General features: G+C 37.1%; 1 protein-coding gene across 2 annotated transcripts in view; it reads right to left on the bottom strand.

Moving 5' to 3' along the window:
* Positions 1-23,525, bottom strand: part of PLA2G4A (phospholipase A2 group IVA) — a 140,428-nt gene extending 116,903 nt beyond the window's left edge. Inside the window, exons 1-2 of one of the 2 annotated variants that reach the window (XM_057507962.1) lie at positions 23,418-23,459; positions 3,016-3,085 (exon numbers count right to left, since the gene is read on the bottom strand). The gene's annotated coding sequence lies outside the window, so the exon portion shown is untranslated. Of the gene's footprint in view, positions 1-3,015; positions 3,086-23,417 lie in introns of both variants that reach the window. The other variant, XM_036912542.2, reaches the window with a different exon arrangement.
* Positions 23,526-24,285: the final 760 nt, after the last annotated feature.

The raw sequence follows: 24,285 nt of genomic DNA, 5'->3' as shown, positions 1-24,285 counted from the left end.
TGCCTAAGTTTTCAACTCCTTTGGCTAAATACCAAAGAGTGTGATTGCTGGTTCATATGGTAAGAGGATGTTTAGATACCAAACTGTCTTCCAAAGTGTCTGTGCCATTTTGCATTCCTACCAGCAATATATGACAGTTCTGTTGCTCCATATCCACACCAGCACTGGATGTCGTCGGCACTCTACACTTTGGCCATTCCAATCAGTGTGTAGTGGGGTCTCGTTGTTTTAATTTGCCTTTCCCTAATGACATATGATGTGAAGTTTCTTCCATATGCTTATTTGCCATCTGTATATCTTCTTTGATGAGGTGTCATGGGGTTGTTTGCTTTCTTATTGCTGAGTTTTAAGAGTTCTTTGTGTATTTTGGATAACAGCCATTGCAAAAGACATAGATGTGTCTTTTGCAAATATTTTCTTCCAGTTTGCCTTCTTCATTTTTTAATGTGAAAAAATATGAAGCAATATTATAAGAAAGGCAAAAAATCATCCATAGTCCCCTATTTAAAAATTATATACAAAGAGAATCCCCCTTCCTCATTCTGGCTCACCAAGATCATTATTTTTATTGGGAAGAAAAACTTTTTAAATTAAAACATTCATTTACTTTAATCACTCCTTGAGTTCCTAAAGCTTAATTATATTTACCTTCTCATAGTGCATTGTCATCGGATCCATATTATTTTAATGGCACAACCCTTGCTTTCCTGTTTATTGCCATGTAACATCTACTATATAGTTTACATTGTGTTTTTGTCTCTTTCCTCCCCCTTACTGAGAATAGAACATCCATGAAGGCAGATGTTTTTCATATTTCATTCTTTGTAATATTCCCAGCCCCTAGGTAAGTGCACATGACCAGTTAACACATATTTGTTGAATGAATGAATGGATGAATATATTTATACAAGAGGAACAATTTTCAAGACTAGTTAAACTAATATTTTAACCAAATAAAAGAAAGTTCATTTACCATTCATTCATAAACTATATTATCCTCATCTCTATATTCTACATCATCTGTCAGTTCATCAATGTTGCATGAGTTTCTTTTCCCTCTACTGTTTTCCCTTAAGTACTCTCATCTTACAAACATCATATAAACATGGTTGTTCATTTATTACCATAATACACTGTGCCTTTGATTAGCTCTAAGTAGTCTCACTACATTTCATATTAAAGGAATGACAGTATAAGAAGATACAGATAAAGCTGCAATAGGATATATTGTGACTCTGTCATTTGTATTTGAATTTATAATATGAGAAATCATATTTACATCAGATGGTATGATCCTAAGTATTTAGTACTCCGTACCATCAGGGTTTTCTGAGATATATCCATTACATCTTGTTTAAAATTATCAGCAATGACTAAGCTTACCAGGATAGCTGTTGATTTTATACTGATTAAATTCAAGATATGCCCACATCAGTTACCACATCAGAGAACAGCTTACATTCTAGAGTGGCTGGTGGGACATATTCTTACAGATGATATGGCATGAATATCACTTGCCTCATTTTCATTCTAAGCATCTATATTTCCCTTAAGTCATTACCCCTCAGAAGTGAAGTAATTTCTTAATATGAATCCTTCTTTAAAGCACATGACAGGCCACATAAAGCTCCTGGGTCCAAGAGCACAAGGCCTTTAAGTTGCCGCAATAGTAGTAGTCCCAAGAGGTACATCCTCCTCTTCCAGCAGCTGAAAAGGCATGGCAGTTACAGGGCAATCCCCCAGAACTACTAGCAGGGATTCAATGCCTGAGGGGAAATCACATTGTTTTCTTCACTGAAGTAGTGTAATTTGCTGAAAACACTACTGTATATGGAATCAGAGACCTTGATTCTAAGTCCAGTTTCTCATTCTAAGACCCATAAATGTGAAGAGCCATAAATTGTGAATAGCACAACCTCAAATGTTCCAGCAAGCACTGAGTTAATTAATGTGAAAGGTGCCTGTCCCACTGTAAATACTCAATGCATCCAAGTTCCCCTTTTAAGGCTGAGTTTACATGGGACCACCGCTAATAACTAGGCACTTACTCCAAAAGATACACTGTCAGTTGGATTTATTGTTGTGAGTGGAAAATAAGAAACCCATGATGGATTCATCATTCAACAAACAACTACAACATACTACAATAGGTGCTAGGGAGTAAATGGTGAGACAGATCATTTGTGTATTATGAAAGTGTGGCCCTATAGACTCTACTTGATACTATCCATGGGAACCTTGAAATGTAAACAGGATTCTCGTAGTTATTCTCACCAAAATTTCCCATGTTAAAAACTACTAATGACAGGACCACAGCAGAAGAACATATCCTGGGATCTACAGGCCTTCACTTCACAAGCTAGAGCCTCTTCACACAGGAGGTCATCTACCTAGTCTATTCTAGGCACTGGGAATGCAATTGTACACAAAGCATAGCTTCTGCTTTCAATAAGCATAATAAGGTAATCTAGGGGAGGCAAGAAATGCAGCCTAGCCCAGTACTTCATGTTCACATGTTGCTAAAAGTAGTAACACTTTCTGTGTTTAATGTCTACAGTTGGAAGGGAATCTTGAAACCTATTCCTCTGTAAAAGTATCTCCAATGATTTTCTATTTTTTAGCACAAAGTTATGAATCCTACAACATGGTCTACATTTACTGCAAATCAAAGCAGGAAACCATTTTACATCACAATATAATACACAAATATATATACACACACATGTGAATAAAATAAGGAAACAAATTTAGTGTGACAGTTTTACTAAGAACAATACACCCTGATTTTTATTCTATTTCATTCGTTGAAATCTGGTAGCAGCTCACTAAACTGATTTCATGACCCACTAATAGAAGTTTGAAAATACTGTCTAAAAGACTTCAAGATTGGACTTCTACCTACTTCCTTTGTCTAATATCACCACTCTCCCCTTTTCTTTCTGTGTTATAGCCATATTGTTTTCTTTCCTTTCTTCAATTGTGTCATATTTTTGTCCACTCGGGACTATAACCTACCTCTTTTCTTCATCCATTTATCCAACATATTTAAGGCATAACTACTATGTGTCAAGTATTGTTCCAGGGTCTGGAGAGACAAGAGGGAATGGATTAGACACACTCTCTCTCCTCCTGGAGCTTACATTTCTAGAGGGTAACCAGAAAATGAATAATCCAAGAAATGAATGAAATGATTAGAAATGGAGATGCATAAAATGATGGAAACAAGCAAAAAGTGGAACTAGAGAATGACCTGAGATCTGGTCTCTGGAAAGGAGCTAGCTGTAGAGAAGGAGGAGGGAGTAGATTTAGAATATGGTGCTCCATGCAGGCCACTTGGGGAATTGAGTGAAGATGGTGGCTGGGAAATAGTTGAGCAAAAGTGAAGGTGGCTTGTGATGAGTTTGGAAATCTAGGTGGCAAATCATGCAAGTCCATGTAGGCAACTACTGTTCACCTAGATAAAGTTCACTCATTCTGCAGACGCAGTTAAATGTTACTTCCACAGGGAAGCCTTCTATGGCTTCAGAGTAGGTTTGGTCCCATTTCCACCTTGCCCTTCTCCTTCAAGCCTTTCATTCCATTTATACAATGTCTGCCTTTCCTGAGAGAACTAAAGATGCATAAAACCAGTGATCACATTTCTCTTGCTCACAGACTTATCCTAGCACCTAGCCCAATGCCTAACATGTAGCAGGTTTGAGATGAACATGAATGGCTGTTCCATGATAGGTGGATGGATGATGGATAAATATTACATGCTATCAGGTTTATTTATGAAGTTTATTCACAGATTAGTATGGTCACTCTCTTGAATGTCCCTCTTTTTCATTCCTAACTATTCTTAACATTAAAGGATGTTAAATATCAACCTCTAATTTTTTTTAAAGCAGAACAAGTGAAATTCCAGAAGGGGGAAGACTAGTACTCAACATGTTTAAAGGAAATCTGTTACTGGTGCCCAGAGTTTAGTGTCAGCAACTTTATTTCCTCTTTTCATTGCCAGCAACTCCATTCATATCACTGAGTTCATCACCTAACTTTTTACAATTACTGTCACTACTGCAACCTGCAGAACAACTGGATAGATGCTCCCCCAATATAAAAGCCAAAGGCAGGAAACATGCTTACAGTAGCTAACTGCCCAGATCCATTAGGTCAGAAACCACAAAGTAAACAGATATTAAAGAAACACAACTCATGATATTTAATCCCAGAGCAACATTCTTCTGTATTTTAAATCCATTCAGAGCTATCTCTTCTTCTACCTTGATGAAACCTCAGTCAGTCTCAGAACATTTCTGTTATACATTGGATATATTTTCTAATGAATTCAGGAATTAAAATGTTGGGCCCATGTAGTCATCCAAAATTAAGCTTGATTTAGAGTTAAAGTGTTTTCCCCTCCCCAAACTGGAACCTATAGGGAAGGGGCTGAGGCCATCGACCACTCCCCAACCCTTCCTATGCTCTAACCCTTTCAAGCTGCCAACTCAAGTTCTTAATCCCTCACGGTTGGTGAAGGGTGAAGAGGGAGAGAGATGGGAGCAAAAAAGGTCATGACTTCACTGTGCTATTGTAAGCAGTCTTTGTGATCTCCAGGCCCACTGCATGTGAACACTGATTCTTTCTCTCATGAATGCTTTGTAGATTCTTCTGATACTCAGTTTTTGAGATCTCTTCCCTGTATTCTCTGACATGTACTAATGCATCTCTGTTCTCTTCTTCTGCAGCCCCAGTGCATCCTGTGGTCCTTGTCCATAGGTGGTCCTCTGAGGTTCTTTCACTTCACCAGGCAAACACCAGGCATAGGATTTAAGACCCTTCCCAGGGTTCTCTTCAGCCCATGGAGAATACTCATAGGGGTTTCCTTGCAATAGACTCTGAGAATACATTTACTTCCTAGTAAAATTCTCTGTTCTGTTACCTGTGTCCCTCTATATTTCTCAAGCATGACTAGACACCAGTCTATGCAGGAGACATATATCAAACCTTCTGATAAACTTTCTTATTAGTCTCTTTAAAGTCCCTTCTCTTGATTTGGGGAATAGGAAGTATATTCTTCCTAGATCCCCTCATCAAAGGAAGCAGGGTTCTACTCCAAGCAGTGTTCTGCAAAACAAATAAGCAAACAAAACAATAACACAAAATCCTTCCAAAGTCCTACCCCCATCTCTACTCCAATCCTTAATACCTGTGAAGTAGGTATGGAGTTTGAGTTAAATAACACTCTAGTCTACCCACTTTTTTCAAAATGTAAAAGGATAGGTTGTATCACATATTTTAGTATTAAATTCTTAGGTCCTATGACCCAGGGTCTCGGCCACAACATCCACTTTAAATTCAATACGTAGGTGGACCAACTTTCAAAAGAATGAAGAACCTGGAAAATCCTCTCCCCAAAGAGTATTGATCTAATTGGTCAGAGTTATCACAAACAACTCTGGAAACTGATCTTGAAACTGGCCCAAGGATATACAGCACATGAAAAGCATTTACTTTTAAAACATCTGTGAATCTAATTTTATTTTAAATCTCAGTAAGAAAAGCAGGAGCCTATTCACCAGTTCCATGGCATGGAAGTTCTAACTAGAAGGCATGCCTACAAATGCCTGATGATGTGTAGCTCTGCTGCCTTGCTGTTGGGAAAACAGGGAGAATGTGGGGGGAAATGGTATTTGGAACAATGCATGGAAAATTCCATGCTCAGTGATGTTGTCAAAAACAATAGAGATACAGTGGCAAACATTTAGGGAAGTATAATGTGAGCATCACGTTCATGCTGGTTAGGAAAGCAACAAAACACAGACCAGACAGAAATTTATTTTTGGCTGATCTGGGTAAGGAGATGAGCAAAGAAGGCCTTAGTAAGGCCCACTTATTCCTGATCTGGAAACCCGTATGTATACACAAGGCTGTGCCTGTTAAGAAGAAAACAGAGAGGATTTAGCAAGATTACCCACTAAACAGGAGGCCTTGCAAATACAAAAAGTAAAAACCAGGGAGGACTTGTCATTTCCCTGTGTTTGAAAGTATTCCCTGAGCCACATGCAGATTAAATAGTAAAAGGCATAAGACTTACTTGCTCAATGTGTTTAGGCAAACTTTTGGCTAATCTCTAGCTGACAGCCAAAACATGCTGACTGAGGAGCAACCCTGAGGAAACCAGGTTTAAAAATAAAAACTGAGCTGACAATACCAGAGTCTGAACATCACAGGGGAAGACAACACAGAACAAGCCGAGGAAAGTTACTAAAACACAAACAGCAACAGGAATCCGAGAGGAAGGATCAGAATCCAGAGTTGCTACAATATATAATCTAAAAGGAACCAGTTTTCTGCTAGAACAATAAGGCAAACAAACAAACAAATAAAAACCACAGGAAAATGTGAGCCTTCTAGGAAAAGAAGCAGTAAATAATAACTCTCTCTGAGGGCCTCCAGAGCATAAACTTAACAGACAAGTATTTCTCAGTGTCTGTTACTCATATATTCACAGAATTAAAGGAAGCTATGCTTTAAAGGAAAATATGGCACAATAACATACCAAATAGAGAATAGCAATAAGGAGATATAGTCATTAGAAAAAGTAACCAAATAGAAATTCTGGAGCTAAAACATAAATGAAATGAAAAATTAGAGAAGATAAACAGCAGATTTGATCTTGCAGAAGAATCAGTGAATTTAAAGATATGTCAACAGACGTTACCAATCTGAAGAACAAAAAGAAAATAAAAAGGATAAAGAAAAATGAATAAAGGCTCAGAGACTTCCAGATGACATCAACTATGCTAATGTATATGGACATGGAATCTCAAAGGAGAAGAGAGGGGAGAAAGAGGAACAAAAAAATACTTGAAGAGATAATGGCTGAAAATTTCCTAAACTTGATTAAAACCATGTCATAAAAGCTTAAACAATTCCAGGTGGGATAAAAACAAGAACATCCAAACCCAGTCAAAATGTTGAGAATTTCGGACAAAAAAAACAAATCTTGGAAGTTGCAAGAGAAAAATGGTTCATCATGTACAAGATAACCAAAAAAAGATTACCAGTTGACCTCTCACTGGAAGAGAGGTTTGAAGGCAGTGGGATGACATAGTCAAAGTGCTAAAAGAACAAAATTATCAATCAACAATACTATATCTAGCAAAATAAAAGGAGAAATAAAGATTTTCCCACAGCAATAAAGACAAAATTTTTTGCTACAAGGATTACAATAGTGAATAAAGTTCAGGTTGAAAGGAAGTGACACCAGACAGTAACTCAATTTCACACAAAGAAACAGAGAGCACAATAAAGCATAAAGGAATTTTTAAATATAAATACTTTTTCTCTCTTTTCTTCTCATAACTGATTTAGAACTCAATTACATAAAATAATAATTATAAAATTGTATTATTGGGCTTATTTAAAGTTGTAGTGCATGAAAATAATATCAGTAAGGAGGGCATTGGGAACAGAGCTATGACAGAGTAAGGAAATAATGCTAGATGGTAATTGAATCTGCAGGAACAAATGAACAGTAGCAGAAAAATTAAATATGTAGGTCAGTGTAAAATAGTCTATGAATACAGTTTTTTCTCTTTTCTTCTCTAAGATTCTTTAAAAGACATAAAATATATTAAGCAATGAGTTATAAAACTGTAGATATACTGGGTTTATAAATATATAAACAATATATTTGACAATGATAGCACAAAGGAGTGGGCAGGGATTGGAACTATATTAAAGTTTCTATATTTTACTGGAATCAAGTTATTATTGGTTGAAAGTAGATTGTAATATAAGTAGATTGCAAAAAAAGCATGTAGAAAAAATTCTAAGAGTAATCACTAAGAAAAATCACTCAAAAATATAATTAGAGCATCAACAAAAGAATGAAAATGGTCTACTAGAAAATATCTACTTAACACAAGGAACAGAGGAACAAAAAAGAAATGAGCCACGTGGAAAACAGATGGAAATCCAGCCATAACTATAATAATACTAAGTGTGTGTGTATTTAACCCAAAAAGGCAGAGGTTGTCACACAGGATAAAATACAATGCATACAAAAGACTAATGAAATCCAAGTAAGGTTTGTAGTTTAGTTAACAGCATTACACCAATATCTTTCTTGGTTTTGATAATGCACTGTGGTTATGTTAAGATACCACATTGGAGAAATCTGGGTAAAAAGCATGTAAGAACTCTGTATTTTTGCAGTTCATCTTAAATTATTTCAAAATAAAAAAGTTACTTAAAAAGTCCAATACATGTGGGCAGATCTAATTTACATGTACAATTCTCATTCCAAAGGTATGCTCAAAAGAAATAGCAGTTATATGGGAAAATTACTGGATTAGGTTCACTTTCCTCAGGATAAAATCATTGGTCATTATTGTCAGACAGTGACGGAATTTTCAATTCCAGTCATATGTTGGCACCTATTCATCCCTTTTTCCCCCTAAACTGTTAATAGTAGCAGTGGGTTTTTTTTTGGTTTTGTAGAACTAAAGCATTTCTCTCCAGGTAACCACATTAAACACTAGGAAAATGTGTTTTTTTTCCTACAATCAGCTCAGTCCTGGAAACCTTACTGCTACTAGGTTTCACAACCACTATAATGAATGCTCACAGAACAGCAATTTTTTTAGTTTCTGTTTTTTATAACTAAGCTGAATAACCAGTCTTGGTGAATGTACAGTCCTTTAAGTCAGTAGTATGAGAAATGTAGTTCATACTTTATTTATTTACTTGTTTATTTTAATTTTTTTGGCTGCCCTGTAATTAGAGACTTCCTGAACACTAATTAGAGGGAAACTTGGATACACTTTTCAACACACACTAGTCCATGTAACATAGCCGTTGGCTTTCATAATGTGTGGTCTGTCTCCAAAGCCCTCTCATCAAGTTGTCAGGGAAAGACGGACTTCTCTGGGAAGAGGGAACAAGAACCAGAAACTGATTAGACTGTTTTGTTAGTTCCCTTTCCCTGCAGAGGGTGATAGGACAATGGGAAAAGAAGAGGCTATTGTTAGGGTTGTGGCGTCTGGAGGAAAGAGGGATAGGACATGAAGGTCTTTTTCTCTTTCCCTCTATTTCATTGTGTGACAGAGCAGAAGAGGCCACAAGAGCCTCCACACTGAAGTAGTGGCAGACTTCTCCTCTGCAGCCAGACTGAGCCAGTTCAGTACACCTCCTTTCTCTGTGTGGTTCAGACTATCAGTTTCCATATCTGTTAAAGGGGGGAGTGGTTCCCACACCTCACAAAGGCAGTGGGATGATCAAATGAGAAAGGGCATGCCAATCATCAGCAGAGTATCTAAAAGGTCCTAAATGCACAAAATTGTCATTTGTTATTATTATTGTTTATGAAACTGATGCTTTTCCCAAAACTGCCTCATCTTCCTGAGACTTATTTGGCACTTTGGAGATGTCTAAGAAATTCAAGCAAATTCGTTGAGTACCTTTTATAAAGGCTGTGTACTTCTTCATACTTTATAATGAGTTTTAATAGAGATTAAGAAATACTGTTGCTTCTGATCCATTAAAATATTAAAAATAAACACACTGGGCCACTGACTTATCTACTTCCAAATTGAAAGCTTTATCCATTATGCTGGATATAGAAAGATGATCTAAAAGCATAAGGCAGTGCACTGTTTCCATACTCATCATTCTTATATAAGCATATAGTTACTAGGGCAGCACTAAAGTTGTAAATTCTTAAATTATTTTGCTGGTGCTTTTTTAAAACCAAGGCTTATCAAAGAGTTTGACATCACTAATAAGTGCAAAGAAATGAAGAAACAATAGGAAATAAGATGGGTAAATGAGCTGCTTTATATTAGAATCATCTGTTAAGCCATATTCTCAGTTTAGGACAGAAAACCTGTTAAGAGAATTACCCTATTCCCAAGGAAATCTAAGAGCATGCCACCAGATACAAAGACACAGATTAATTAACTAGGTCTCTGTCTTATGCCAGGAACTCAACAGTACAAGGCGTGGTCCCTGTGGCTGATGTACACACGATTCCTTGTGAATTGACTATTTTCCCATTCCATTTTTATTTCTAGGTCTCTGACACTGCTTCTGGAATCTCTCATATTTGTATTATGAAAAGCTCATTATTTAAACAGGTAAGTGTTATGGACTATCTACTAAAGTTTCAGAGAAGAGAAGGGTTCAGGTGGTTTAAAACAGAAAAAGCTTGATGGAAAAGCTAAGTGACTCAGCTGATATTTGAAACCATGAATGGACTTAGATATTTAGAAAAGGAAAAATGGAAATACTTTCTCTAGGAAAAAGCCGTGAACAGGAAGCTGCAGCCGCCTTGGAGATGCTCCGTCCCATCTCAGGTTCTCCCTGGTGCTGCCCCCTGCCCAGCTACACCCACACCTTCCCTACAGGAGAGTCGCTGCCTGTCCAGGGTTCTGTGTAAACTCACCCTCTAAGGTTAACCTATCTTCTGGTCAGGACGCTTGCACTTCTCCTTGCTGTGTCCTACCACAGTGTTACATACTACATTACCAGTCTATAGAGTGTATGTCTCCCTCACTGTGAGCAACACAGGGGAAGTCCTGTCTCTTCCCTCTACTCCTGTGGGGCCCCACTGGTCACTCAATTCCTACTGACTGAAGGATGAATGAATAAACTTGGGAATTAGTATGGTGTCCTGGGGAAAACTGGACAGACCATAGACTGAGAAATCTAGAGGAAATGGAGCCCATATATAGAATCTAGATTGACAAATTAGAAGATATCTCAGCAGTTGCTAATTTGCTTACTTAATTTTAAAAGTTCACATTTGTTAAACATTGCCCAGTTGCCAGCACTAAATGATTTATAGACACCATCTTATTTCATCTTCAAAACAAGATGGATTATTATTGCCATTTTAGAGATTAAGAAACTTAACCTTTCAGAAAGGTTGAGTAATTTGTCTAGCTGACAACTCAAACTGAGGCAGACAATCTCCCACACCCAGTTCTACAAGATGATACTGTCTCCCAGAAAGACTAGGGAACTTTCTTCAGGGCATTTGGGTCATCAGAGCTGGCCCTAGAATCCTAACACTCTGCTATATACCAAATTCTTCCCATGCCATCTGCCACTCTTCAAAGACCCCAAAGGACAGGCAGAGATTCTGTGACACTACACTATAAGCCAGTGTTATGAGAGAGTCTTAGCAGAGAGGCGGCATGATGGAAGACACACTTTCTATTAGTCTGCTAGGGCCATAGCAATAAAAGACCACAAACAGGTGGTTTAACAGAAATCCATCTTCTCACAGTTTTCAAGGCTGGGAATCTAATATCAAAGTGCTGAAAGTTTTGGTGTCTTCTGAGGCCTCTCTTGCTGGCTGGCAATTGGCCACCTTCTGCCTGTGTCCACACACGGTCTTTCCTCTGGGCCCATGCATTCTTGGTGTCTCTTTATGTGCCCAAATTTCCTCTTTTTATAAGGACACCAGTCAGATTGGATCAGGGCCCACCCTAAGGGCCTCATTTTAACTTTATCACCTCTTTAAAGGCCCTACTCCATATGTAGTCACATTCTGAGGTATGGGGAGTGGGGTCAAGGGGCATGATTAAGTCCATAACATACCAGTAATATATAAATGTAGCAGTTAAACAAAGAAGCATATGATAGATGCATAATAGAGAAATGTGGTGCTTGAGGAGGGAGGGGCACAACCAGCCATAAAGGTCAGATGCACCTAAATAAGGCCTGCAGAGTGCTAGAGAGGAAAGACCACACCATCCTGTGGAAGGGTCTCACCTGGTTATTTTAAAAGCACGCGTGCATGTGCACACACACACTCTTTATAAAGGAAACACCGTCCACAAGGGCTCCTTTCTCACTCCACGATTGGGAAGTCCCATCCCAGGTGAAGCAGCCGACCACAAGGGCTAGGGAGCTAGACTGCACACTCCCACATGCCACGTCACAAAGCAAGGTCTCCTCACCCCTGAGCCAGTTTTCTAGTTTTCTCTACTTGATCAGCTCATGTGCTGTTGTTTTCCATTGTTTTACCTCTTCGTGGCCAGAAACAAGAGGACCATTCTGGCTGTATTTTAAGTTCACAAAATTTGGAAATTAGAAGAAATATTCATAATCACCCCCTAGACAGAATTTCATTTTGCAGATATATAAGCTGAGGCCTAAAGATGTAAACAAATCTAGTTAAGTTCGCCCGGTTAGGGAGACAGCTGAACGCATCTCTCCACTCTCAACCAGGGATTCTCTCTTTACACCCTACGAAGGCTGTTCCCCAACCCCTGCCCCTCTCAGACTCAGGCAGCATAGAGAGAGAAATATAAAAGGATACACATTATAGATAGATGGAGAGATTATATATATATGGGTATATTACATATATATATATATATATATATGAATAATATTATATATATCATTTAATTTGACCAAAATTTTAAGTTGCCAAATTATTGTCTGGTGGTATACAGTAGACTCAAGATATAAATCTGAAGGGGAAAAAATTTTCTATGATTGGTCAAATAAAGCTTAAAAAGAGAAGTCATTTTCATCTTTTATACTTTTCCAGGCTTGAATCACTGTTACATTTACTTACAAATACTAGGTTGATCTTTTAAAAACTTCCTTCCCACCTAGACAATTATGGTGTAATGTCACACTAACAAGTGTGAACTGTATTGTGTTCCCTTTCAGAAAATGTTGAATAATGTTCTACCTTCTACTTAAACTGATCATGGTGATGCACTCAGTGGTAATAGTTATTAACTATACCTCACAACAGGGCCCAGAATGCTAGAAAAAGGAGAATGTTTTAAGGAATGCATTTACTTCTACAGCTTTCTCTCTCCAGAACAGATGGCTGGCAAATATGCTCCCCCAGGGAGTATTTCTGTTTTGTTGAGGGTTCCACTCCCTCCTTAATTGCTGCCTTTTTTCATGACGTACTCAAGATTGCCACAGCAGGGAAAGCCATATCTTTTTCCTAAACAATCCAGGGAAAACCCCCAGGAAAACCGTCACACCATCTCAAATGTTTCATGAGAGCTGTTTTATTCCTGGATGAAGTGGTCGACATTTGGGGCTTACTTTACTTTCCAACTATTTCAGGCAGCTAGTGAGGTTCATCTGATAGCTGCAATACATGTTTGACTATGACCTCAAAATGGAAAAAATTGACAGAAAAACATGGCAGGAATTGTGGAAGGCCAGGGGAGCTGTACAGCCTCCCATTTCAGGTGTTACTGGGAAGCCAAACCACTAGACATGAGATGAGCATTCTGTAAGTCCTGGATTATGTAATGTGTAACAGGAATTCAAGTTCACCATTCTTTTTTCAGGCTGTAAGAGGTTTTAGGAATGTGCTTTTAGATACTGTGAATGGCGATCCACTTCTGAAATAAACAGGAAAACCAGTCTATTGTGGGATTAAGAGTTCTGTAAATACAAAGTATGCATTTGAGGGGAATAGCCTCAGGAATTTGTAATCTTGGATGACTCCAGCAGTCTGGTGAAGCCTTAGGGACCCCTGGATATAATATGACATTATAAAATTCACGAAATAAAAATACTGGGTTTGCAAAGGAAACCAGTTATATTGAAATGCATGGAGTCTATGCATTCTGATAGACCCTTAAATGATATTTATGTATGCTTTGGAGCGTTGTATCAGATTTTTCCCTCTACTTCTGTGGGGTAACTAGAATAGCTCTAAGGTTCATTGTAATTTTTGAGGGCAGAAGAACTTACAGCACAATAAAAGGTAAAAATGATAAAAATGAAGTTCTTTTTGTACTATCCACCTGAATATTTAGGTGTTACGTATAATAAGCACAGGTTGAAAAGAACTAGAAAAACTGTCATTTGCTTCAAAATATGAAATTTACATTTCCTCGGCCTTTGACCAACAAGCTGGAGAACAGTGCTAAGGACACTGATCAGACTTGTAAGAATGTTTCATTTGAGTCGGCTGGTGAGATTCAATGCTTCAATGGGTTTTGTGAAAATATGAAATTAGCAAAATACTATACTCTCCCTTTCATTTTGTGGACACGCCCTTCCCTTTGGAGAGGGAGAAGTTAGATAACTCTGTCTATACCATAGCCTAACAAATACGGGCAGAAGCAGGAATAAAGTGCCGAATGACTTTCCAGTTCATGACCGGTGTCACCAAGGGGGGAGGAAAGAAAGATAAAGAAGAACCTTCAGAGTTCCAGACAGTGCATGTGGGAAACATCAGGCCAGAAGCAAACTCAAGTGCACTGACCACAAAAGCTTGCGCTTCCCACCACGCTGCCCAGCTTGACCCACGCAGACTCACTACTTCCATTCACGGAAGCACCAGCCATCATTCATGTACAATTACAGATCTTCCATGTTAAGAGGATTTATGAAAAATGCCTAATGAATTTTTTAATGAGATTTTTTTAACTTTGAGGAAATATGAGAGTCGGCATTTCAATAATATTATTTCAGTTCTTGAACAAAATATTTTATGGAAACTAGCTGTTCTCTAAGGTCTGCAGATGGAAAAGAAAAGAAAAGGTAAATGACTTTGAGCTGCAAAATGAAGCATTTATGTAAGGTTGAAAAAAAGACCATTCTGATAGCAGGGCTGTAGAAGAAAGATCCTCTTTTTTTTGATAGTTGATCATTATTACTAAATGTTTCAGCCATCTTTGTATCGTAGGGATGTAACGGTTCAAATTCTATAAAGCATTATCTGGAGGAAGCACATTTGCCCTCGGGAATCTGGAGAAGTAAGCAAAACCGAGAAAAGCTGAGGAGTGGGGGATAGAAACCAGACAGAAGAACTTAGCTAGGCGTCCAAAAAAGGCACACAAGGCCACGGTTAAACAACCAGAACTTAAAACAACGACAATTTTAGCAACAAGGACGTGAACAAAGAGAAGTCTGGCATGATGGTTCCTGGAACAGGTAAAGGCAAGGAGATTCACTGAAGTGTAGAACCGGGACTAGCAACTGGCTAGGTAAGGAATCCAACCAGAGTCTGAAAGGAACAGACTCACTTCCTGCCTATTAGTGCTGGAAATCCAGCCAGTTGGCGACTACTCCCTACAGAGTTAATAATTACCTTAGATAAAAGGATCTGTATTCTACAAGCGCATCAATTTCTATGCATTTTTGTTTGTTTTGGTTTCTTTTGCCCAGTGTACTGGTAGTTCATTTTAAGGCTTTCCAGATTTTCTCTCTCTCTTTCTTTAAACACTCGCACCCTGGAAGAACTCAGCCATTCTAGCTTCTCTGGGTTTGCTGCCAGCATTTAAACATAGCTGGAGAAAAACCACATAACCCGGCAGACTGGCCTTTAGATTCACATTCTCAAAACTCAAAGAGGCTCTGAACACTACACAGCAGTTCTCTAAGTTTCTCTTGTGAACTTGCATCCCCGCTCTAGAAAATGGCTTTCTTTCTGGGCTCAAGTTCCCCAGTTCACCCCCATCCCCACACTTAGCTGGTGACCTCATTTCCCAGCACTGAGAAAACAGAAAACACCAGAGGGCAGCTTCTCATCTTCCCACCACCGAATCTGCAAACTCCTCTGCATGTGCTCTTGGGTTCTTCTCCCCATCACACAGGAGGCAGAGTTCCTCCTTCCGTTACAGACCTGCCCCACATGGGCTCTCTGGATGCAAAGTCCCCTCTCCCCAAGTACTTCACTACAGTGGCCATGCCTGTCTTTCCTCAATCATCCGACTTCACTTTGTACTGGATAGTCTGACTGGCGTACCTGTTACAGTTTCCCTCTACTCTACATCCCCTTATCCTTCCATCTCCATTTTTATGCTGTTTCACTGACAGATGCCTCAAAAGAACCTTCTGCTTACACTGCATCCATGTCCTGAGTCCCCATCTCCTGTCCTCGGGCTGTCTCACTTGCACTTCCTCTGTCCCCACTGCTCCACTGAAACTGCTCTTAATCAAGACCACTAATGATTTCCAAGTTTCCAAAAGTAGTCTCCACTCTCTCTCTCTGCTTCTCTGGAGCCACCTCCCTTCTTTTGCTCCCATTACATCACCCTGACTCCCTGGTTTGCATCTTATTTCTTGGTTGCTTCTTTGCAGGCTCATTTGCAAATGATGTTCTTTGCATCCTGAGCCACACCATTCTCATTCCATTCACCTCCCACGCTTGGCTTCTCAAACTTCACACCTCTGCTTACATTTTATCTCTCAGCCAAACCTTCCCATCTGCCCCCTCCCTAGATTATCCACTACTATCGAAGTCCATTTGCTTCCTTTACTATCTGTTTGTTTGTTTAATTATTATATCTATTCTCCAAGAGGGAATTAACTGTGACTGCGTTATTCACCAGGTATGTCCTAAATGTAGCACAGTGTCTGGCATATAGTCAGTATTAATTAAGATATACTGAATTGGTGAAGGAATACATACACATAACCCAGTGAGCAACAATTCCTGGTGGATGTTAGCGTCAGCATTATTTTTTATCTAATAGGTAAAATTCTTAAGTGAAAGAGAGTACAGACTATCTAAATTGCTTCCTATAATACCAGTTATTTTTTTCTAGCTATGAAAAGATACATTTTCCTACTATTATCCTAGGCTATGTATATTCATAAAGGAGTATCTAGAAATTATTGTCCTCACAGAAAATGGTTATTTATACAAGAGTGTTCTGTTCATTGTGACAATAGCTCACAAGGTATTAATTAACCTAGCCAGTTTGTCCATCTAAAACAATTTAAACAGCAAGAATTTCTGCAAACACTGAATGAGTCTCACAAAATTGATTCTTTCTTTTATTGCTTTTCATTAACAACAGAGGCATCATTAATGATAAGGATAAGAAAAAAAAATCCCATGTAAATATCGTGAACTTCTATATATTTTAAATACAATTCCCTGGTTGCCACATCAAAAACTAAATACCAGCTAGCAGATTATAAATAACCATCTTAATATTTTGTGATTACATTTTTAATTAGCCAAGAAACCTCTTTAAATTAGTTTGCCTTGAGAAATCTTCCCAAAATATGTTAGTAGCATCTTCTAGCAACCAAGGATATCACAAAACTTTGAAGTTATTATCTGAATATGAATTTCTATTGTCCACTGAAAGGAGGAATTTAGAAGTCCCTGCTATGAACTATGGAAATGCCCTAGTGTAATCTCTTTGCTATCTAAATTCATAACATCAACCTAAATTCATCTGCCCTGCCTTCATGAGCATTAAATAGAAAGGATAGAAAGGAAGCAATACTAAATTGAGGTTTATGGTAGATACAACAAGGAACTGATGTATAGCAAAATATCTTGATTATAGATGCAGGTGTCTACACAGTATGTGCCCACAACACATGAATCTTTAGTCACTTTTCCCCAACTCTTTTTCAACAAATTCTTACATAATTGCTCTAAACTACTTTCCTCAATTCTTTAATAATGTTGTATATTAAATACATGTTAAAAGTCTACAAAATGGATCACTCTTTTGTTTCAATAAATAAAAAATGAGAGCCTGAAGAAAACTTAGACACCATGTAACTGCCCCCAGCCTATCCCAAGAAGACGTTGTCTCTTCCACAATTACGTATAAAAGAATTCAGCAAGAATATCTCCTTCCATAAAGGGTCTAACATTCCAGTTTATTGCCTATGTACTGCACTCAACTTGCCTATCTTGCTAAAACTGCGGGCATTAAAGTATGGGGCAAATAGGAAATATGTCAATTTACTGACTAAAATTCAGAAACCATTTGGTGACCTAATGTTTCTACTGGCCCAGTTACATCCAGCAGTCAAACTTGATCTACTATATAGTATTTATTATGAACTTGTACATATGTATAATAATTATTTTATAACTATATGGTGGTTTTTACCCCTGAAAAGAAGTATCTGATCTACCACAAGGTGCTGGATTGTTTGGAAAGGTAAAATAATAATGATTTTTTTTTTTCCAAAAATGATGTCTAAAGTCGGAGTAACCATTTTGATATAAATACTTTATGCCAACTGCCAGCTAGGATTTAAAGCCAAAAAGAGCCATAGGCTCTGCAGCTTATACTTAGAATATTCTAAGACAGTGACCTATGAAAGTAAAACCTTTGGTAAAATTAGTACTCTTTATGTAATCATAACATGTCTATTTTATATTTTTGGAGAGAACTTCATAGACTTGATTTTGTTAAGGTGACAAATACCAATATAAAATACTAACTAGTTCCAAAATAGGAAATTCAAAATCATACACTACTTTGCCCGTCACTGTTAAATGTTTGTGCGACTTCCTCTTCTATGTCAGTCTGTAATCCAGTTATAAGAGCAGAACTTAGTTAATAGGAAAACATGCGCTGGCACATGTACTTTCTGTTTCTCCCCCTATAATTTTTCTGATGTTAACAGAAATAAGGAAGAAGCTGACAGCCTTAAGTCACACACCCCAAAACCAAAAAATACAAACCAATAAATTAATCAACTGATACACACAAAATGCACCAAAATGCAAATCATAAGACTTGGATGTGAAACAAACGATTTGAATTTTCAACATCTCTCTTTTCAAATCTGTAAAATGTGGATACCTGGCCTGCTAAGTTAAAGAGTTTGTGATGAAGCTCTTAAGCAGTTTCTTTATGAACTAAAAAGATATCATTGGCCCTCTGATATATTTTTCAAGCTAGGTAATCAGAAAACAGACTGTAAATTAAATTATAACAAAATAAAAAATGAAGCAAGTATAAGCCAAGTGTTAAAAATACCTGAGTTTTCTATATTACAGAATACTGAAATTACAGATATTATGGACATTTGTTTTCCAAAATAAAAATATACAGGTGTCTAAAATACCTAAATTTTCCTGCAGACTCCAGAAGTCAAGCAAATGAAGAGGAATATTAAAGAAAAGGGAGTGGAAGATTCACAACTCCAGGTATAAGAAGCAAATGGGAAGAAAAATGAGTGTGACTTGGCCTATCAGCTTATCATCTCTAACCCGTGGTTGTTAAGCTCTGATCAGAATCACTTAGATGAGTTTGCTAAGTTTCTCTAAAGTCATTTGAACTCATTAAATTAGTGATTAGCCTGGTAGTACAGCTTTGGAAATCTACTTATGGTGAGCAATGAATTATTTAAGCTTATTTCATACTTGTAAAAAAGGAGAAGATAAACTGTGGCTTCAAAGAAGGCTGTAAGGGTGACTAAGAATCAGAGAGAACCAAACAACTGAGAATTGCGTATCAAGAGTAGCAAAATTTTGGCACATCTCTGTAACCTCAAGCCGGTGATGGTACCCAAAGATTAGTACATCAAATGCAGGTGATGGTATCTGCTCTATTTTTGTCTTCTTTGGATAGAACTCCAGAACCAACCTTTTGATACCCCTAAGGAGTAGAAGATAGAGGTCGTTAAAACGTAAATTGATTTTCTCTAAGTTGGTTCTTGGCAAACATAGGTGCTATTTTTCTTACAAAATTCTTATAAAGAATCATCATGTCATTCCTAGATCTACTTTCACCTTCACTGCACTAAGCAAGTCTGCATATTCCTGGAGCTGTGGAAGACTCTCCGAGGGTCCGAGTGTTTTAGCCCTCTTCTCTGAACCCTCTTCAAGTTCTTTTGTAGAATATGACAGTCAATAAAAATAAAAGGGACTTGCATTCATTTTTCTATGTATCTCACCTATTTATAAACAATAGGTTTCAGGAAACAGTAAGACTAATTCTCCAAAACTGAGGAAAGCAACGTTCACAGAATTTCTATTTCGAGTTCAAAATGTAGCCTTTAAGGGGTAAGACCCTTAATACTCTTCAAAGTTATTGAAGACATCAAGGTGCCTTTGATTATGCCAGTTATATCTATTGATATTTACCATATCACAAATCAAAACTTTAAAAGGATTTATCACACTGAACGAGGCAATTTCTAAACATAGACATATAAATGGGCCACTATGAGAATTGTTAAACCTTATTTCTGAAACACATGAAAATTTAAACAAGATACCATTTTCATATAACAATTGTTTAAATTTTGGCATTTGTTGTTTGTTCTGTTTGAGTGATAGATAACACAGTGTTGGCTTAGAGAAATTCTACTCTATTATACTGCTTATAAGTAGATATAACCTTAAGAGCAAAATGACCAAAATAACAACTAGCCCTTCATGATTTTTTCTATTTTTGGGAATCCCCCAAATATTCAATCATTGTTATTCTTATTTTACAGTTGAGAAAAGAACATTCTGATAAAGCAATTGGCTTATGATCTCATAACTCATAAGCAGTGGAGCTTTTGTTAGAACTTGGAAAATAGTCTTTTAAGAATCTATTCAAAGGAAGTAAACAAAGATGTGTACAAACATTTATATAAGAGTTCCTAGCTGAAACATTGTTTGTATTAGTGGAAAACTGTAATCCACCTAAATATCCAACATTTAGAATTGGCTAGTACATTTCCATAGACTAAACCTTACATCACAGTGAGAACCATACTCTTATTCATGGATAAATTGTCATAATTGAGACTTAATAATGTTTAAGACATGAATGAATACAAAATAATACACAAGTGTAAAAAATCATGTTTTAATGTAAAATTTAATGATTGAGGGGTAAATATTGAATAAAACAGCATGATCCATGTGTTAAATTAATTAAACAGGGGGCCTAATGGTGATTCAGACACCATGTCAACCAACAGAATCACACCCAAACCTAAACCTGGACATGCCTTGAAGTTACAAAATTGAAGCCTAAGGACAGCCAATCACAACCAGCCAATTAGGCATTAAGCTGTAGGCAATCAATAATTTCCTTATGTGCTTCCAATTTTACTCTCTAAGTCTCTCCCCTGATATCCTGTCAGTCAAACACTTCTAAGCCCTTTTGGTTAGGCACTTCCCCATTCGAATTGACTTTTGCTCAAATAAACTCTTAAAATGTTTAATGTGTCTCAGCTTATCATTTAACAAATGTGATTATAGTTTTATAAAATCTACATATGAGTATAGGTATAGAAAAATGTCTAGAGGTTTAAGCAGATGTGTAGATTAATTCCTTGTCTCTGTGTTGATGCATGCTAGTTACTTAACAAATATTTGTTGATCAACTAAATAAATGAATGACATTTTAAAACAAGGTATCCCTTCAGAGGGATTATAGGTAATTTTGTCTTTTTCTTCTTTGCAATTTTCAGTATTTAATGAATTTAAATAGTGAGCATGAATTCCATCTGTAATAAATGAGAATATTATAAAGCATAATCATGCTGGGAAATATTAGGAATTTTGGAATAAAAGCTGCAAATGTAGACATCCCACAATCCAATTAAAAACATTCACATCTTATTTTCCTATTATGTTTTACTTATTTCATTCAGCAATAATATGTAACCGATATTACAGAAAAATGGCCAGCTTAATATTGTACAGCTAATTATGATAGGGGTTGAGTGTAGAAGTTAGGTCACTTGGTGTCCAGGCATGTAATTTTTCTATTACACCAAACTGCTTAGATTCCAGACACATAATGAAAAAGTGACAATATGGGCACTGCAAAATTCACTGTTAGGCAGTTCTTTACTTATAAGTAAAATGATTTGCTAAGTATTCAATGTTATCAGAAAACTCCAAAGGTTTAAGAAATGCTGCCTTTTTATGTGACACAAATTGTTCTGTGCAGTTTGTACGATTCTTAAAGATGTTTCCAAATGTGTGCAAGTGTGAAGAGCATATGTGCATTACTCTGGGGAGGGGTTTATAGCTTTTGTAAGATTTGTAACAGGGTCTGTAATTTAAAAACAAAAAAGTTTGAGAATAACAAGCCAGAGGACGGGGGTGGGGGGGTGGGGGGGGTGGCGGAATGATGGTAAATAAAAGGCATTCAAGAGAAAAAGGAACTACTGCTAATTGTGTCTTCCTCTTTTTTATTCCTGGAATGTATTTTTTTAATGCAAATGATTTGGTTTTATGGCTTTGCTTTCTAAGCAGTGATGTTAGCAATGATAATCTTGGGTTAAAACCACAGGCTAAATGGTCTGTATGGAATAAACTTAATCAGGTACTGAGAAATCTATTTAATAACTTTCTTATTCCTAGTTAATCATAAATGCAAAATACTTCAAAAGTGACTTCAAAAAGGAGCATTTCAACACTGTAAGTCACTTTTTTTGTATTTTGCACTTAAGTCTAATTAGAAAAGGAAAATTATTAAATAGATGGCTTAGTTTCTTGTCCTATAAAATGTGCTTCCGCTACAGGAAGTTTGTAAACCTGCTCTGAGCAAATGCAGATTAAACACTTCTCTGTGTATTTCACAAGTATTGCTTAACTTAAAATTTAACTCTTCCTCTGCTCAATAAAAGAAGCGAATATCTGCTTCTTTTCCTTACCTCAAACTTGACTGGCAAGGTCTAGAGACCTCTGGAATACAATTTTAAAACTCTTAACAGGATTTGTGTCACTACTATCCCCTGCAAATATCTCCTGAGCTACAATTTCAAATTTATGCAACAAACAGAAACAAAATGAAACACAAATTCTCCTCGAACCCAAAGGGTTACATATGCAAATATCATAACAGAATTAACACCAGCCAAATGGTATGCTTCTGGTACACTCCATCTGCCTTAGCTGAATAAATTCTTAAATCATCAACCAGTATGAAGAGCATTTCTTGTTCCAGTTTTTGAGATGAAATCACTATTTCTAAGACTAAAGTAATTATAAGTTGTAGGAGACTAAGATATGTTAAGCCACTTTATTTCAAACCCAAATGCCTTTTTCACTGCATTTTCTAAAACAAAATTACTAAAATAGTATTCACACTCAAAAGTTAGCTTTATTATTTGATCAAATCTTCTCCAGCATCTAGTTCTGAGCTCTATTCTCTTGGCCTGTCAAATACCTTAGAGGAAGGGCAAATCAGAATATCAGTCTTTTTACAGTTAATTTTTCAACATTGTCTTTCTTTTTGCATAACACTGCAACACAGTTAAATACCCAGGAATGTTCTGCATAAGTAACCGAAATGACTATCTTTTAATTAAAACTTAAAGAAGTCAGCAAGTTACTCCCTAGGGATCGTTAGGGCTGTCAAGCAGCGCTGCTCAAGTTCAGGGATGGGGAACATGGGTGAAATCACGTGGGGCTCTAATTTCCCTACCTCACCGCCCCTAGAAAAGCTGCTTGCTTTCTTCGGGAGCTGTTAGTGAAGGAAACACCTTACCGTTTGATCCCACGGTACACTTCGACCCCCAAATGTAAACTGGCATTTGTTACAAGGAAATAAAGTTCCCTGAACCGTATCTCATTCAAAAAGGCAGAGGACACGCAGACTTCTTAAAGCAGTGAATACTAGGTTTCCCTCTGTCCTCTGTCCTTTCTTCCAAGTCAGATACAAACTAAAAGCTAAGGAGAGTGGGAGAGAGAAATGGAGTAAAACAATGCTTACAGTTCTCAGAGTTACATGAGATCCTTCAGCTCCTTAAAGCCTCTAGCTCTCTGTCAGGATCGCTTTCCAGCCAGGGACCACAGAGAGAAATTCAAGTCTTATCCTGAGTAGGAGGGGCTAAAATGTAAGCTGTTTCCTTTAGTCTTCGCAGATGTTTTAAGGTGGAATTAAAGAGGAAGCGAGGGAAAGAGGCTTTCTCACAGAAGCTAATATCTTAAATGTAATTTGTTACTTGTCAGAACCAGGAGTTTGAAATCAGAAAACATGCTTAAATACTACACAAGTTAACAAGTCCTAAATTACACGGATGCTAGTGTGTGCATGTGTGCATGTGTTTCTGGAAGTACTTCTTGTCCTTAAGTAGTTATTGCTTCCTCTTTTTTTTTTCCAAACAAGTATGGACAAAACTGAAAAAAGGAATAACCTAGAGCATTTCTGCATTCTTTAAAAAGGCAAAGTTTATAACAAACTCAAAATATAAAAATGTACATTTTGAAGATGAACAATGTAAAACCACTTTAGAAATCAAATCTGTTCAAGTATTTCCTCCCCAAATTCAAAACATCTGAGTTGATAACTGTGTGTTTGTAAATTTGAGATTAATGGCATATCAATAAGTTAAGATTTGGGAGGGGAAAATATCAAATCAGGTTGAATTATAAATTTGCAATATAAATTCAAATACCCAATATCTCTGTAGTAAAGAGGGCGTACTGTTTAAATTTATCCAAATTCCACATGAATAGATTTGTGTTTTTAAAGACTGACATACTCATTTAGTATATCTTGTTTTCAGATACAGGATCTTTTATATTTTGCCTTCTTTCAAATACTGAGCACACTCTCCCAGCTCTCTTTTAACATTTTC

Source organism: Manis pentadactyla, chromosome 9 (assembly GCF_030020395.1).
Source record: "Manis pentadactyla isolate mManPen7 chromosome 9, mManPen7.hap1, whole genome shotgun sequence".
In the NCBI taxonomy this organism is placed as follows: domain Eukaryota; kingdom Metazoa; phylum Chordata; class Mammalia; order Pholidota; family Manidae; genus Manis; species Manis pentadactyla.
The sequence above is the reverse complement of the archived record's forward strand: the minus strand, read 5'-3'. Positions and strand labels throughout refer to the sequence as shown.